Genomic DNA, 19,469 nt, shown 5'->3' on the forward strand with positions numbered 1-19,469 from the left:
ATATCAGGCAAATACCAGAGGATTCCTAACTACAGAAGTAAGTGTGTGTGGGAAAAAGCTACTAGGCAAGACTTACCAGGTGACCATAAAGACCAGAGGTTGGCAAACCACAGCCCACAAGCTAAGAAAGGTGCTTACATCTTAAAATGGTAATATAAGTATCAACATAATAGCCTTGATTTTGGCTTTTGGTGCCCAAAGCCTTTAATATTTACTATCCAGCCCTTTAAGAAAAGGTTTGCTGAGTCCTGATATGTAGTATTTAATAACTACAGGACAGTAACATAATAAAAATATAATTAGTTATATATAACACACTATTATTAGAAAGTACCAAAAGAATAATAAAATCATCAATTTAAGAGACTTTATTAAAGGCTATGCAGTCTCTGAGCAGAGTGAATATTAAAAAATCATTTGTGATCAAACTAATGAAAGACAACATAAATACCTTTATGTATCTTTTAATCACAGTGGATCCCCACCATGATGTAACTACCCCTCAATTATTCTCTGGCCTGGGTTCTCTATTAGTATATTCTGAGCCAGATGATGGCTCTCTTTACTCTGCCGTCTCTTTAAAACCTATCTATATGTGCCTTTGCTATTGCTTTTATGATTTTAGCACACTTTATTTTTAGTCTCTGAATAAGATGTTCTCAGGCTCACTTGGTCTGCTTATTAAAAGAGGAATTGCAGGGGCCACAGAAAGACACTACAAGTCTAGGGCTGAAAGCTACCACTGGTAATATTTTCCCTCATGAATGTCAAAGGAAGTTGAAAGATCCAAAAAATGCACATGATGACATGATGACATCATCAGAAAGAACTAAAGAGCTTGTAGCTTGAGATGAATGAAGAAAGGCACTATTGCCTAAGTACAGTCTTACAAATTAACTGTGCAAGAAATAGGAATGTTTTCCTTGGTACAGAAAAATAAAGATGCCTCCAGGTAAAACCCGGGACAGGTTTTAGGGGCTAGCTTCAACGAGATACACTGAAGGTTTCATTTCAAACGGTTTTAAAATGTATTTGTGAAGCACAAAACCATTTTGGGAGGGTTTTGTTTTCAACAGAAGTCAGTCCACTGACGTTATCCTTACTTGAAATCTTCTACCTCCTTCGGAAGAGAGAAGCTGGAAAAAATTAGGAGAACTAAAATGGGATGCCTCGGGGCAAAGCAGACTCAGAAATGTGGCAATGCTTATTCCTTTGAAAAAAGTCACAGTTGACTTCTCTAGCTCTGAGGCACAAAGAGATAACAGCAACAAAGAAATCATAAGCTAGACATTAGGGGTCATTAACTATCAACGTCTTAAGGAAATCTGCCCTACACTGAGGACTGAAGTGCTCAATTATTTAACAAACAAAAGACCTGGAATAGAACTTTCACTGTTTTTTCTAACCTGGTTTTTCTTCTGTAGTAGGCAGCCTAACAGAATGCCGAGACAGCATTTCAGTACGTATACACTATGCTAAATTCAGCTCCCAAATCAATATCAGTAACGAAAATAATCTGTGATGGGAACCCAGTACTCATTCCACAATGATCAGTAATGAGGCTCAGAGTAAAGAAAGCCTGGGGGCAGCTCTTCATAGCCTCTGTAAGGAGTGGACAGAGACTCAGGTAGAAATACAGTGGGAACCTGGGCATGAGGGGTTCATAGTTGAGTAATGGCTGGGTTCCCAGAATATTCTACTCTAAGCAGGACTTTTAACCATCTCAATTCCTCTTTTTCCTTCTCTGGTCTTATTTTTGCCTCTTTCACACTGCCTCCTTCCAATCTAATCAATGCAACAAGTTTATGTATTTTGGTTATTTTTTAGAATTAACAAACATATAATCATAATAAAATAACAATCATATATACTTTTCAAACATAAAGATGAAAGACTTTTTAAACCAAAAATTAAGTAACTCTTTACCCAGTTAACATGAAAAAAAAAAAATAAGGTTATAAACTTAGTCTTTACCTATATAATATGTATATATGTATCTACCATCTATCTAATTAAATATTTTAAAGGATTTTTTTTTTGCTTTCTCTCTTTAGAATACATTAAGTCCACAATAAAAAAGAAAACATTTACTTCTATAGCTACAGACTTTATTGATCTTAAAAGGAAATGTAGGTACACAAATATTTTTTTCCCACGATTTCTTAAGATACATGATCAATCTTTCAGAATAAAGTGGAAGAAATCTGCTGTAGGCAGGGAATAGGCATAGTTATTAATGCAGAGATATCAGCTCCCAGAGGATCTGAATAAAACAATATTGTAATAATGAAACTATCTTCTAATAAAAAATTACATTCTTTCTTTCTTTTGACCTAGGAAAAAGTTTGTTAAGAAAGCATATGACATAAGTGATCAGACTATTTATTTTTAAAAGGAAAGATGTCCTTTTAAAAATAAAAGGAAATTTAATTAAAAGGAAATTTAAATGAGACAAATATTTTGCACACAATTATTTGGCAAATGTTAGCAATAAACACTAAATACCCTATGTGTATTCACCGAAGAAAAATGTGAGTAAAGAGAAAACTGCACTAGACTTTGACCAATTAACATTTTATCTAAAAACTATGGCAAAGAAAATGTTTTGCCCTCCAGATAAAAAATCAGTTTAAAACATCAAAAGGAACTTAATCTAAATGTCTCATGCCAGCAAATTAAATGATTATGGAGCAGGGTAGCAGGGATGGCAGAAAGAAATTCATAATTTGCAGGTGACTTCATTAAGAAAGCTGTTGATGTAAGGAGAGTTGCTATTCCATTTCTACTGAAAAGCTTCAGAGGACAAAGTTCTGTACCAGAGTAGACACACAGATAAAGTATATTACAGGCTATGGTCTCCAGTGTTCCTGGGTGGTATGGACCCAAATCAGACAGTCTTGAGTCAAGTCTTAGTTGTGCAATCTCCTTGGGTAAGTGCTTTAGTCATTCAGAGACTGTTGGCTTATCTATAGATCATAGTCATAACGCTCACCCCATTAGGTAATTATGTGAATTATATGCAATGATATATGTGAAACATTTAGCACAATGCTTTACACATAGTAAACATTTTGTGTGAGAGCTATTTTTACTTTGCCAAGTTCCTCTGGCTTAAGTACAGGCAGTCGATTAACCACGAAATGCTATGGGACACACTGCATCACAGAATTGCCCTGCATGGGTCAAAAATTCAAGATTCCCTTATCAAAATGCTACTCACCTTCAAAACATATTTTGAAACATATGCTATGAAAAAACCCTAGAAGTCCTACTGAGCGGGAGGCAGGGTGGTTCTACTTTTTGTTACTTCCAGGACAAAACACTGGGCCACATGGCCCAAAGGTCTATTAGATCATTCTCAGAGGACTGAGCGGAGAAACTTGGGGTAGCTACTAAAACCGTGGGGACCACAAAACCTAATCTCCTCATTGTGCAGATATGAAAATGAGGCCTAGAGACGCAGACTTGCCTATCATCATGACGTAATGAGGAAAATAGCAGGATAGAATGAAAATCTTGGTCTCTTTGATTTTTTCATTACACAATCCTTACTGTCATATCTACTAATCTTATTGTTTCACCCCTTTATTAAGACATTTTACAGCCTTGTTGTAAAGATTTAAATACAATTAGTGAAAAATTTAAAATGTACACTTTTAATACAAAATCAGAATAAAGCCAGGAACTACACAAACAGCTGGTTTATTCTTAAAGAAATATGTAAAATATCTGAACAGCCTTGCCCCGCCCCAATTTATTCCACACATTTAAGGAATTTCCTTTGGGAGGACTAGTACACATTTTGTGCAAGATCAGATGCTCTGTATATCTGTGTAGAGACTGTGGGGCTCCACAGGGAGAAGCTCCTGACTCAGTAAGTATCAACCTACCAGATAACACAGAAATTATCTTTCTAAGGTTAAATGTTATTTTAAAGTTATCTTGTAATTACTCAAGTAATATATGTGAACACTTGCAAATTTCCAAATATATGTTCTAAATTTTGAAACATAAAAAAAAAAAAAAAAGTCTGAAGTCTTCTCTAAATAGTACTTTCAATTTCTGGTCCCTAAACCCTAGTGGGTATCATTGTTGTCATTTTAGTGTCACACCAAGCTTGTCCAACCTGGCTTATTTTGTTGTTGTTGTTCTATTTTGTTTTGTTTTAGGCTTTTAGCAGCCTGAAGACATGGTTTTTAGTTTCTGTCTGTAATGATAAGCAGAAAAGAGGGATGAGGAAGGGGTTTTACTGGCCTAATCAGAAAGAGAAACTAAGAACCCATGACTGCATTCTTTCCTTGGACACTTCTGCACTGTATACTTTGCAGATAAATTTCTAGGGACTTGCATACACACATATGTGGTTCACATTTTGGTGTGTATCTTTCCAATAAGGTGTTATGGACTTACACACATATATGTGTATTTTCTAGTACACATTTTGTGGAATTTGCTTTCTTCACCCAACAGAGTGACTTCAAAATCTAGCCATGTACTTAAATCTAGCCATGTAATTATAACAAATAATTACTGAGCACCTACTACATACTATTCATTGTTTGACTTGTTGAAAACATGGACAAAGTTTTTTCTCTCATACAGCTTACATTCTAGAAACACTTCATTCTTTTTAACCACAACATTGCAATCTAGCATATGAATACAACAGTCCTTTGGTGATTTTTTTCATTATAAATTCTGGAGTAAACAACATTGTATATGAGTCCATGTACCCATGTGAGTACTTCTTTAGGGCTTATAAATGTGAAATGGCTGGCTCACTGCATATCTGCATTTCTAATCTTAATATTCACACTGAGTTTGCTTTCAGAATTGTTGGGGACAATAGTTTTTAACATTGTTAGCAGCATATATGTGTGTACACTTACCCCACACTCTCATCAGGTCATACTGTCAGATTCTTAATTTTTGCTAATACACTAAGTGAAAGTGGACATCTCAGCATTGTTTTACCTTGCATTTCCCTGATTACTAATTAGGTAGGGCATCTTTTTGAATCTTTCTTAGTCATTATCTCTCATCCATTTTACATTTCTACATTCAAGGCTGAGAATGAAGTAATTACCAAAAAGCAATTTGTTGTATTCAACTGAGTAAACTGAGGGCTATTTATGAAGAATTACTTTACTATAAAAATTCAACAAACACACTCTGAGAGCACTTGGCAAACTTGGTAGTATTAACTCCTGAAGTATTTCTTACCCCACCAAAAGCCTCAGGCTCACAGCAGTGCACCACCTCCTCTCCCTTACCCAAGTGTTTCACTGCAGGACCAAATTCCAAATTATACAGCCCGAAGTGAGCTGGGTCAGAGGCCACTGTCTTCATGAGTTTTTCTCAGCAGGTCTATGGAGAGCTGGGAATAGGTATATTTGATGATCACCGTGTGTGTGTCAGGACATCTGTGGTCGAAAACTACTGGTGTTCTCTAAAAGGTAAATTATGATAATGATTATAGATATCAAGTGGCAAAAAATATTTCTGACAACATCGAGTACTGGTGGGGATATTAAGAATATAAAGTATCTGGAACTCACACCATGCAAGTACTTTGAAAAATTATTTGGCAGTTCCTACTAAAACTGAACTCACAGATACATTCTATAATGTGGCAATTCTAATTCTAGGTGTAGATCTAAGAGTAACACGTAAATAGGCATGAAAATCACATGTAAACGATGTTCATGAGGCATTATTTGTAACAGTCCCCAATTAAATTAACCCATGTCTACCAAGGGTAGGATGAATAAATAAAATGTGGTGTACTTATATTAATATAATGGCATATTGTACAGCAATGAAAACTAATGAATTACTGTGACATTCAGCACAGGGACACATTACAGGAGCATAATGTTGAGGAAGGGACACTAGACGCAGGAAAATATATACTGCATAATCACGTATATAAAATAAAAAATGAGACAAAATTAATCTGTGGTGTTAGGTGTCTCTCCAGGAAAGGGACATTGGCTAGAAGGGAGCATGAAAAGAGCTTCTGGGTGACTGCAGGGCTCTGTTAGCTAAAAATATGTTCACATTTAATAACAATGTATAGTAAAGTAATAATAAAGAACTGACATAATAGTTTCATGACCATGAAAATGAATCCAAGAAATAGAATAAAAACAAGTGTTAAATCAGAAACTCACATTAAATGAGAATTTAATACAACACTGTAAAACTGTTTAGTATAGAAAAGCAACCAGTTGGTAATTTGGTTTGTTCAAATTTGCATTAAGTGACATTTCACATTAACTTCAGTATTTCCTGTATCCTACCATAAAAAGTTTTTTTTAATATCATAATCTGTGGGAAAAAATTGTGTATTAAATTAAATTAAAATTAAATTTAAAAAGCACTTGTATTAAGAAGTGAAAAACCATGTTTAGAGAAGAAAAAGTTTCTTATGAGACAGCTCCTCCTTCCCTTTTTGCATTACTGTATTACCCCTAGTAATATTTGTTGCCTTTGTACTTTCCTCACTCCTTAAGATTTTCTAGTTAAGGAAATGTGAGATAATAAAGAACTATCATTTTTTCTGATTCCTTCCGTAGAGCTTCTGAATTTATTTGCTCAAGTTAACAACAATAATAAAAATAGTTGTCATTGTCTTAATATTTTAATGTTTATCTGCAATGCATTTATGAAATCATACACTGCAGTTCCTCCTTTCCTAGACTATAATCTCGGAACGCCATTCTTAACCTAACAAACATCATGTGACTGGATTTTCATATGACTCTGTAAATATCACTCAATCTGAACTTAAAGTGTCACTGAACTTTGTAGGCATCAAATTAATAGATTTGCATCTGTAAAAGAAAATAGCCTTTGTTTTTAGAATTAAAGACATAAACCTATTGCCAATAATAATTTTCTAAAGGTTCAAACTCTTAAAGGTGGAATCAAGAACATACGGGATCGTTGTTTCCTCATTTCCCCTAAAAACAAGTATGGTGAACAAAACTCAGTGAATTTTATTTTTTAGTGATGAGTCTAAGAACTTACAGCTTTAGATTTAAGTGTGCCAAAACTGAGAAGGAACTTTGTTCTGCTAGTGATCTATATATTCCAACCACGCTAAGCATAAGAAAAAAGGTACTGCAGAAATGTTTTCTCGAAAATAATAGCCAAGTGTGTGCAAGCAAGGCCCAGAGCTAAGGTAGCAGGGGAGCCTGCATCACATGGAGGATTCCTACACTGTCTAGACTGGTGCTCTAGCAGGTATGGGCCACAGGTGGCTACTTAAAGTTAAATTAAGTAAAATTTAAGTCAGTTCCTGCAACTCCCTGCCACTTTCCAAGTGCTCAATAGCCACATGTGGTTAGTGGCTACCACATTGGACAGCCTGGATATAGACTATTTCATCCCTCCAGGAAGTTCTATTGGTCAGCACTCCTCCAGGTGTAAATTAACTTTAGTCCATGGTTCCTAAAATTATCAGCTGTAGGTGCATAAATCTACAAGTGTGGCATTTGGATCCAAATAATAAGCAAACATGACTTGGTCCAGAAATAGAGCATTTAAAAAAGTACAGGTAATAATTATAATCATGAAACCGTGCCAAGGCTTCAGTGCAGGCTAGAAGGGGAAATACTCTGCCCAGAATCAAGTGGCTTAGGCTGTACACCTGTGTTTCTTTGAGCTTCATGTCCTTGCCCATGACCTCACCTGTCAGCAGTGGCCATGTATTACCTTCCCAACTTCATGAGTGCGTCAAACAAGCCTAAATAATAGTAAGCACATGTTGTTTGCGCTATTATCTTTATATTAACCAATACTTTTAATATCATCAGTAAACCTGACTCTGGCAAATGCTCACCTCACTGAAGTTCTCAGAACTGAAAAGCAATACTGAGGCGGTCCCATAAATCACTGGTCCCATTAAAGAAATTTGATTGGTCAATTTTTCTTCACCAATGGATTACAGAACACTACTCTATATACCGGAGTGATTCTAAATTCAATTTCTATAACAAACTATGTTAAAATACATACTTTATACAGTGCTATATGCCCAGAATGAATAAACAATACTGTTCACTGAAATAAAGGTGGTGGGAATGACTTCCAATTATACAGTTAGTTATAATGGCTACAGCCAAAAAGGCAAGAGTATCATAGAGGTAACTAATTGTAGTTACCTATATTAAACTTTTTTATCTGCTTATGTGTTGTCCCTCCAAGATTTTACATGTGGTGACTCATTCTGAAGGATCCTCTCATCTTACCTTCTTATTCTGTACACATCTAGTTGCAGTACCTCCTGGGCAAGTTGGTGCTTCATTCCTACTGGGCAAGTTGGTGCTTCATTCCTACTGGGCAAGTTGGTGCTTCATTCCTACTGGGCAAGTTGGTGCTGTGGGGTGCTACCATAGTACCTTACTGCTTTTTTCCATTCCCCTTGAGAACAAAGAAACTAAACAACCTTTCAGACCTTGGTTAGAAAAAAGCACTGGTAAGTTGTAAAGGCAGCTGTATTTCTGAGTGGATGGGAGAAGATGAAGGGAGCATATGTGGATTTCCTCATAAGAAAAAGTAAACACGATCTGCCACAGGATTTATGCCAAGAAGGTGAAGAACTGTTACATGATATCCTTCAGCTTCTTTAGTTGGAAACCTAAAACTGCTCCAAGCTAGTGGGAGAAGAGATGAAGTACGATCCATAAGGACATTAAACATCACCCAGAGAGGGAAGCTGGTGAATGACTTCATGAATAGACTTTTAAAACTAAGGGACTTACACACCAGAGCTCGACAATATCCTTCTGGATAAAATAATCATTACTTATAATAGTGTCTTACCTTTATTTAGCTACGTTTTTTAAAATAAATTTTTAATTTTAGTATAGTTTTACACGGACAGAAAAATTACAAAGATAGCCCAGAGTTCCCATACACCTCACACTCAGTTTCCCTTTTAATATCTTTCAATATTATGGTACATTTGTCACAACTGGTGAAGCAATACCGATACATTATTATTAACTAAAGTCCTCATTTCATTTAGATTTCCTTTATATTAGGTACATTTGTCACAACTGGTGAAGCAATACTGATACATTATTACTAACTAAAGTCCTCACCTCACTTCATTTAGATTTCCTTAATTTTTATGTAATGTCCCTTTTCTATGCTAGGATCCCATCCAGGATACCATATTATGTTTACTGGTTATGTCTCCTTAGGTTACTCTTGACTGTGACATAGTTTCAGACCTCCCCTGTTTTTGGTAACTTTGACAGTTTTATGGAGTACTAGTTAGATATTTCGTAGAATGTCCTTCAATTGGGATTTGTCTGACTTTTTCTTCATTAGACTAGGTTATGTGTTGTTGGGTGGAAGACCATGGAGATAAAGTGCCATTCTCATGTTATATTAAGGGTATATCCTATTTATACAAGGGTCACTGTGGATGTTGACCTGGAGGATTTGGCCGGGACAGTATTTGTCAGGCTGCCCCACTGCAAAGTTACTCTTTCCCCCCTCTTTCATACTGTACTCTTTGTAAGAAGTACAATGCACAGGCTACCCGTAAGGAGTAAAAATTCATGCTCTGCCTTCTTGAAGGCAAAATGTGTGCATAAATTATTTGGGAATCTTTTGAGTGGTAGATTAGTCTCTTCTCCCTATTTATTTACTTGTTAATCACTTATTTATAGCAGACTCATTGATGGTTATTTTATACTCTGGGTTATAATCCCATACTACTTTATTTATTTTGTTCTCAAATTGTTCCAGCATTAGCCATTGGAAGCTCTATCCTTTAATTCCTGTATCCCTTTTACATATCCCCATCATTATAATTTTTTAAAAACATTTATTTACTTTCTGGCACTACAAGATGCTCTAGGTCATCTTGTATAATTCCTGCCCCAGGCCTAAAGTCAGAGATTTCTCCAAGGAGCCCTGGCTTCTAATACTAGAGAATGGTGTTAGAAACCAAGATCTGAGTGCTAGGTGACTGCTTTGTTTTTTAAAGATGCTTTTGTACATACATATTTCTCTTTCCACAACCTTGATAACAGATAGGTAAACTAAGGTTTAGAGTAGTTAAAGGATTTGCTCAGTGCCAAGGCTAATAATAGCAGTGTTGGAATAAAACTTAGTCTTCTCATGATAGTTCCCTGTCCTTTGATTATCTAATGTCTTCTGGATTAAGAACACAGCAGCAAAGACCAGATTAACAACCTATAAGAAAAAGAAAAAGGCACTTCCAGAAGATAGTCCTTTCAGGAGGGAAAATTTAATAGGAGTAACTGACAAACTCTCTTGTTTATCTAGAAGAAACAACTGGAGATTCTGTCTTTCATGGAAAGATATTTTTATATATTACAGCTATTGACTGAGGGTGATTTAGCTCCCCTCACCCCCAGGGACATTTGGCAATGTCTGGAGAGATTTCTGGTGGATGGAGGGTGCTGCTACAGAACAGCTCCTCCAACAAAGAATTACCCAGTTCAAGATGACAATAGTGCTAAGGTAGCTAAAGGAGTAAATACTAGAAGATTCTTAATCTAATTTACACTGTTCACATTCTCACTGAATTGCTTTTCTATTGGTGGCTATGAGGGATCACCATGGAAGACTCTGTCTCATTCTGTGACCTCATGAGTTAGCCTATCAGAAGAAAAAGTCCCCACTTTGGTTAAGAAACATGGCTCTCAAATCAGATAAGAGACTCCCGTGGTACTTTTACAAAATACATATATTGTTTAGAGACAGGATATTCCCCTGTTGCCCAGGCTGGAGTGCAGTGGCGTGATTGTAACTTATAGGTAACTTTGAACTCCTGGGCTCAAGCAATCCTGCCTCAGCCTCCCAAGTAGGTAGGACTGCAGGTGCACACCACCAGATCTGGCTAATTTTTAATTTTTTTTTCTAGGGATGAGGTCTCATTATGTTGTCCTGGCTGGTCTCGAACTCATGGCCTCAAGTGATCCTTCTGCCTCAGCCTCCCAAACTGCTGGGATTATAAGCATGAGTTACTATACCCAGCCACCTGTAGTTCTTATGTATGGGACAAATAGAAGGAGGCATGCTCTTTAAACAAGCTGCTTGAGTCAAGCAGGGCATGAGCACAGTTACATATAATGGTCCTGAAAAGGAAAGGCCTATCTCCATATAAGCCATCATTTACTGGCCACATTGACTGCTTCCTGTTTCAGGAACAAGTTGTGTGGAACAGTTAGGTGGCTCTGAATGAATGCGTGAACTTTACCAAGTAGATGGCTGTTACCCAGAAACTGTCATTCACTACTTAGGGACCTCAATTTGGAGAGGAAGTGAGTGACTGAATCCCTGTTTGTTGATGTGGTGACCACCCAGCACTTTGACAGGAGAAAGAACCCTTTTATTTACCAGGATCTCTCTTGGAAGATTTAGAAAAAGCTTGCTCACTCTTGGCACTAACAAGCTGATGAAGGACATTTTTCTGAGCAAAGCTAGGTGCCCTGGGAACATCAATTGCCACTGCCCTCTATGACAAAATTCAGAGAGCTTTGGCGGCAGCACTATCTGGGGTGAAGCTATTTGTGGAGCTCCTAATGAAGTAGATATGTGCATATAAAGTAGTCAATGCACTGCCATATCTGGTACATGTAAACTGCTTCTCAATGGTAGCAAAAATAAAGAAGAAATGTTTACCTAGTGCTTTCAATCCATCAGTCTTTGTGCTAAGTTCTTTATACATTATCTCACTGAATCTGCATAATATCCTATGAGATAAATACCATTATCAGGTTTATTTTCATATGTGGAACTTAAAAGTAATTGTGTCAATTGGCCAATGCTAAACAATCAAAAAGTAGAGCTGGTATTTGAATCTGTAACAGACTAACTCTGACACTTGGGTGCCTTCATTACTGTATTATACTGTCTTCTACCTGTACTGCAGCAACTAAAATTATTATTATTAACCACTGTACCTGGCTGTTTCTTTTTAAAACTTGGGTAGCAGAGGTAGAAGGTGGTGAAGGTCAAGAATGTTGAGTTATCCTTTCCAGTATCTTCCAATGATTCAATTCTGTTTAGCATTTTAAATCAGACAAGATGATAATCAGAGACCTAGCAGAGAATCAAGGACTTTTTGTGGATTTTGTAAAAAGTTCAGTTGTAAGTCTCAGTTGGCCCCCAATAAAGGGAATGGTGTCTACAAACTATGGGTGGTATGTGGTTCAGGACAAAGCTGACATCAACATCATTAAACAGGCAAAGCAGATCTGTGGCCAGATGCCCATGAAGACTTATGCCTCTTCAGACCCTAGGTAGACAGCAGAGGACAGTAGAGGTGAGGAGGGCAGCTAGCCCACTACAAATGGAGAAAGGAGGTGGGGGTGGACAGGAGATCCTGCTTCCCGTGACCCTCTGGCTCCGAGGCTATGGCTCTGATGGACACACACAGCTGTAGAAGAGTGAGGAGCCCCCGGACACTAGTTCTGCCAGAAATGAAAGGAAAAAGAGCTGGTCAGATGCAACTAGGTAGAACTCTGGAGAAAACATGGCTATTCCATTTGAGGATATCTGCAATACCAGAGTAGAAGAGGGGTGGAAAAGGAAGTATCTCCTTTCCCTGTCTAATGAAGAACGGTGCCTGGCTCATGGTAAGCACTATGTGAGTGTTAAAAACAGCATACACAAGGCCACACAAGTAGAAGAGGAAAAGGTGGAGAGAGTGAGCCAGCACTCCCAACACTGCAGAGTTAAGAAGCAGCAAACACGACCCAGAAAAAGTCAGCAATGCTGGTGAAATGCTCATAAAATGTCATAGCAGACAGAAGGAAACACTATTTTGTTTGGTGTAATGAAGCTGCTACTCATGTTCCCCTGACCTCAACTTTCTATGTACTATATATAATTTGACAAAATAACATCCAAATAGTTTGAGTATTTTTGTAATTGATATAATTTCTTTGTGCTATTAAAAACCAAATGGAAAAGAGAAAACTTTTTTTTTTCCTAGATCAAACTAATCACTAATAATGGGTTAATTTATAGTTTGGGGAAAAATTTAGAAAAGATTTAAATGCTATTATGTAAACTGGCTTAAATTTTGATTAACCGAACTCTTTCCCATTGCATATATTTTGTTGTTGTTAGAGCGACACAAAAATTCAAAAACACTTAAGGATTTAAATGTACTTTTAGGAAATAACAAATGTGGTATGGAAAATATAAATAATCTATTAGTTAAAAAATGGAATTCCTGAAAGTCATTGCTGGGTGATTTGAGGTTGAAGCCATCAAGGAAGTTAGATGCTTATGGAGTATATGATTAATAAGGAAAGGATGACTGTCCTTTTGAAATACAATCTCACTCTTGTAGATAGCATGATGTCAGGAAGTAACAGAATGTCAAGGATAACAGAATGCCAAGTTTAGCCCCTTAACATCCCGACAATACCAACCAATAAGTGTTACAGTAGGTACTCAAACAAACACTAGACAGATGGGTGGAAGAATGAATGAATAACTGACCAAAATGTTCATTATCAAATATGGTTACAGGCAGGAATCTCTCTCCATCTTCACCTTCCCCCTTCCAACTTGTAGCTTAAAATAGCTTTTTGGTCTCTTCTAAAGTTAATGCTAGAAAATAGCATCTCTTTGGCCTTCAATCCCCACCCACAATCTCACTATCTGTTCTGTGCACATCAAATTTGCTTAATTGCTACTAGTTGCTATTGTTGATCTAAATCTGCCTACACTTCAATCTTAATCAGTGAATATATTTAGCTAATTAACAAGAGAATCTACCATATTCTAAAAATGCACCTTTTCCAACCAAAAATTTAAAAGCTGTTCTGACAGCCAGCCATCTTTCTAACCCCTGATTATGTACATTTGAAGGAGGGAGCAGAGAAATGATATGCAAGTAATCATTTCAAATACAATCATACATAAAGCAGAATATATGGATTATCAATGGAATCCCTGTATTGAACTATTCTTAAAAATGAATATTTTAGTAATGATTTGGTCACAATTTTGCCATGACCAAGCTAATCTGGTAAACTACTATGACCTCTTGAATAAAAACATGTTAATTTAAATAAAAAAGTTAAGGTAAACTTAATAGAAAAATACAGAAAACAGGGTTTCCAAAAAATTTCCAGTGTTCGAGTCAATTAATATTCTCCACTGCATAATTTTAATAGTGAAATCGTGATATAAAGTATTGGTATAATGCAAGTTATTTTCTAAGCAGTAGATACATTGTTTCTCTTACCATCATATGCCTATATTATAACTTCAGTATGTTTTATTTTATAGAAATTAACCAGATTGACATTTCAGTGAACAAGAGAACTAAGAATGAGATGACATAAAATATAATGTGACACAGGCTGATCCTAGACTGGCAAGCAAAAACAATTCATGCTACCTAGAAGTCAAAGCAGAATATAGAGAGAGCGGCAGAGTATGGATGGCAGGAAGGCGAGGTAACTTTAGGTTTGAATAATCACTGTATATCTTCCAGATTTGAGGATGGCAGCAAATATGCCACAGTATCCATCTATGACTTTTGGTTATCAGTAGTTAGAAAACTATGCTTGTATCAAACTAATAATGTAAATCATAAAAATATTGCAACAGTATATAGTGTCTTATAATGGAAAAGAATAGGTTCCAGCCCCATACCTGGCCCACTTCAGCACTGCTTCTCAAAGCCACTACCTTTAGTCATTTGTTTCTAACTCTTCTGATAATCTACATTCAAAACTCTACATAATATAATTATACTTGTAGTTCTTAGTTCAAAAGCCATAAACAACATCTACTGACCTCCCATTAAGAAATAAGGACTTAATTCACATTATCCTTTATTATTCTTACCCCCTCCTCCCAGTTGTTATAGTTTTATTCTTTTACTGGCCACTGCTAACTTTAAACAATATACTTCAGGTTCTAGCTGTTGTTCGATCAATTTTTAACTCCATACAACATAAAATAGGCTATCAGTGATTCTCCCCTTCCCACCAATTCTCCAATCCCCTTCTATATCTTAGCCTCTGACTGCCATTTTTACCCCAAATTGTCAACTACCCTTTCTATGCTTTGTCTCTAAGTTGTTCCTAAGAATTAAAGGTAAATAATCTGTTTACGCTGTTATGAATATAAATAGAATATAAATAACATTTGTTGTGAAAACAAGTAATGTGCTAGAATTACATTTCTATTTTTAGAGTTCCATTTTTATAAACTACATCATTTGAAAGAACACTTTAGTAGAATAAAGGTCAAATAGATTTCCTTTTCTTAATTTTCATAATTGCTCAAAATCATGTCATATTTTTTGTGCATTCTGATTGGACCATGACCTCATTCTACAATTTCTTACTTTACCTGGAGTTCCTAATTGCTTTTACTTTATTTATTGTTGACCAAATATTCTTTTTTTTTTTGAGACAGGGTTTCACTCTGTTGCCCAGGCTGGAGTACAGTGCAATGATCATGGATCCTGGGCTTAGGTGGTCCTCCCACCGTAGCCAACGTAGTAGCTGGGACCACAGATACATGCTACCACATCTGACTAATTTCTCTATTTTTTGTATTTTTTGCCATGTTGCTCAGGCTGGTTTTGAATAACTGGGCTCAAGTGATCTGCCTGTTTCAGTCTCCCAAAGTGCTGGGATTATAGGCATGAGCCATTGTGCCTGGCCCAATTCCTCTTTTTTTTTTTTTTTTTAACAGTATAATTATATGTTTAAGTCCAACAATAAAGATGAAAGATTCAAGGTTTATTACAGCAGAGTTAAAATTAAAGCAAACTTTGAAAATACTCTTGATTTAAATGCTTACACAAAGATAACCATTTGCTCATGTGGTCCCTTAGCACAGAGACGAGATATATTCTCTTTATATTAGTGACTTTCAGTTTATGAAACACTGCTTGCATATATTATTTTATTTTCTCAATCCATAAAGTAGGAAATATCTTCTCCATTTCACAAAGTATCTTAAAGTTGGAGAAACAGAGGGATTTAGCCAAGATCACACAGCAAGCAAGTTGCACGTTCCAGATTTGAAATCAAGTTTTCATTTTTAAAAAGTCAGTGTTCTTTGCTTTCACCACAGCTGCTTAACACATGGGCTCTTCCTGCCTTTTGTTTAAAAGTAAAACATCATAATTTTTTATTTATAGGTTTTGTTATCACAACACTCCTATAAGGAAAGCACGATACCTCTACTTCTTATTTATTACTGGATATTATGGGTCAAGATTTTAAAAAATCAACAGTTGAAAAACTGGCAGAACTAAGAGTAAAACACAAATAAACTAAAAGGCCATTACACAAACAGTTGCTAATAACAAACTGAATAGTCAAGAAAGGCCAAAGGTTTATAAGCATATTCTCAGGTAATAAATGAGAGTCTGTAAGGCATGGAGCTATTCTGTACAGCTTTAGTAATGTTGCATTCATATAAAAAGGAAAAGTGATCCCAACAATACTCTGACAAACTGAGGATATCTCACACAAATAGCTTCTTAGCAACAATCCTTGCTTTTGACTTTAAGGTCAAGGCCAACCAGAGACCACTCAGGACAACTGGGGTCTGTTGAAGATGCAATGTGAAGAAGCAGGGGAAGTTGAGCCTAGAAAAGATACACCTTCCAATAGTAGGAGGCCAAAGAAGCAGGTTTCAGATTAATACCAGGAGGAATTCCTAACAGAGGAAATGTTCACACAGAAATAAAGACAAAATATTAGTATTCAGACCAGGTAGATTCTGGTTAGTTGTAGTTTTACACTCTCTATACAGGTGTAAGGCAAAACCTCAAAATTCAGTTACAAAGTTTTGAACTTCATATTGACTTTTTATAATATACAAGTAAACAGTCCTTAATGTACTTTAAGATTTGATTTTTGACTTTATATCAAAAGAAAATAGGAAGTTTTGCTTTTTAAAAACAATACCTACTTAACAGAAACATAGAATCCAATTTGAGCAACATGAAATGTCCATTTCAAGTCTTTCATCTGTATATAGTTAAACCCTAGTACTAATTTTCTCTTTTTAAAATAATGGAGGGGAATGTGTATAACCCTTTAAAGTAGAAATGACATCTTAAAAGAACATTTGAGTATACCCAAAATGGAAATGATGCCTTTTCATTAGTAATATTATCTGCTGATATTTATTGAGACCTCCTTACTATGTATTAGGTACTGTGCTTAACATAACACATGTATTATCTCACTCATAATACAATTTATCCCAATTTTAAGAGCAAACAGAGACTTATAAAGGTTAATTAACTTGCCAAAATCACACAATTAAGTCTGATCTCACATCATTTCTTAAACATCACACGAACTACCACTCTCTCTAACCATCTAACTAAGTCCACATGACAAATTCTTACCACGATATTAATGATTACCAATTTTCACTTAAGTAATGGGCTAACCGGAGATTAACTGGATGAGTTTCATAAGCCTGCATCCTCATCCTCACGTTTGCTCATAATTTCTACCTCATCTTTGTTCCATCCAAAAACGCGCGGCAATCAATGTAGCTTTCAGGAAGCAGCAAAACTGATTTGGTTTATCACCGATAATGCCCACTGTTCCCTTGTTGGTAGGGACATTAATGAGCAATGAGAACCAGGCAGCCGTAAGGTTTGGGGAATACAAACATATAAATACTGCACATCAATATACACACTTTAAGGACTGAGGTATTAGGAGAAACACCTCATTAGATAGTAATCCTAGAAACTTATATAAACTACATTATTGCACAGAAATGTTAGACAATGTTATTGACTCTCTTTAGCAATGGATTTTCTTTACAGTTAGTTTAGACAGACTGTATTTTCCTATTGCACTACATTTCATATAAAATTGTGGTATTACGTACCTTGAGGAGAAAAGGTGTGGCTATTTTAAGGTATAATTTATTACATAAAAAACTTGTTTGAGTTAGACAGTGATGGTTGAAGGCTATTTCATCTATCAGTAAATATTTATGAAGCACTTACTAAGTAGAAACCTCTTACACTGTAAAACATTTTTCCCTCCTCTTCTTTCCCTTGAATCTCCTCTCCTTCCCCTTCCAGAGAGAAAAGGGGGCCATCACACAGTAAGTACAGTAGGGTTTCTTTTGTTTGTTTGTTTACTATGGTTAACATTTTTTAAAGACCTCAGACGCTCTTCCTTGTTTTGCATCTTGAAGCAACTTGTCCTTGGAGTTTGGGTCAGAGGTACAAATTCTTGCTAAACTACAAAGGAAGGGTAGGAGTTGTTTATTTCTCTTTCTTTATTTAGGATATCAACTTCCAGAGCTGAATAAGGTTACATGAGGAGAATCCTACACTACATTAAAAAAATGGTTTTCACAGATATTTGCATTTAACTCAGGAGTTCAGAGACTTGGGTGTTGGCTGTAGTTCTAACACTAACTCACTGTGTAACTTTGGGGAAGTCACTTGAGGCCTCTGAGCCTGTTTCCTCATATAAAATAAAGAGCTGGAGTTAATTTCTCAAGTCTTTTCCAGTTCTGGAATACCAGGATTTCCTTGTATTCATCTTTATAAACAGGGGTAACTACTACTGAGAGCCATGTAGAAGCACCACACAGAACCCATCCCAATGAAACTGAGAACTTGTCTCTGGCACCTTCTTGGATTACTGAAATCCAGCAGACCTGTCACTTGCCCCTCAGCAGAACGATTCTTTCCAGACGTTTTACATACCACATGACCCTCACAGTTCAGTTGTCAAGAATCCAGAGACCACTACATTTTTGGCAGCTTTGCAGGTCTGAAGTCTTTCCTGTTTGATTTTATTGACGATCCAATAAAGCAGAGTTGTGTAAAAGTAGAGGCTTTCTGCATGGGGTGTTTACCCCCACGACCATTGTCATCTTTTTCCCTCTCAATTTAATTTTAGCTGTGTAAAAAAGGGCAACTAATGTGATGGGAGGTGGGGGCATGCTTGTTTTGTTTTCTTCAGATACCACTGCTGCTAACTTCTGTAACCTATGTACTGTCTTCATCACCTCTCATCCCTCATCCAAGGAACTATCCACATTTACCCTCTGTTTCTAAGTCTACTAACAAAACAACTTATTTTGCTCTTTCAAAATAAGAAATACAAACAATTACTTCCTTTTATCATATGGTAACAATCTTATTTTCTAAGGAAAAAGACAGTATTCATATATAGATAAAAGAAAAAATACATAGATAATTAAAAAAATACTATGTATTTTGGCTCAGGGAGTGCTGACTTTCTAAGGTTGAGAACTGTGGTGATGAGAAGAGGAGAAAATGAACATATGTTGACCGGCCACTATGTAACAGGCATGATACAGACACCACATCTTAAGTAATATCCACTATAAGCTCTGTGATAGATATTGCTATTCCCATGAAGCTGAAAAAAGTATTGACAGTGATTCAGAGAGATGAAATAATCTGCCCACATTTAAACTGAGCC

The 19,469-nt window shown here is 36.2% G+C and overlaps 2 protein-coding genes across 4 annotated transcripts in view; one reads left to right on the top strand and one right to left on the bottom strand.

Annotated features, from left to right (window-relative positions):
* Positions 1-19,469, bottom strand: part of NT5DC1 (5'-nucleotidase domain containing 1) — a 152,807-nt gene that overhangs the window by 35,267 nt on the left and 98,071 nt on the right. The window lies entirely within an intron of this gene.
* Positions 1-19,469, top strand: part of COL10A1 (collagen type X alpha 1 chain) — a 104,637-nt gene that overhangs the window by 3,834 nt on the left and 81,334 nt on the right. The window lies entirely within an intron of this gene.

This window comes from Papio anubis, chromosome 6, assembly GCF_008728515.1.
Source record: "Papio anubis isolate 15944 chromosome 6, Panubis1.0, whole genome shotgun sequence".
NCBI lineage: Eukaryota > Metazoa > Chordata > Mammalia > Primates > Cercopithecidae > Papio > Papio anubis.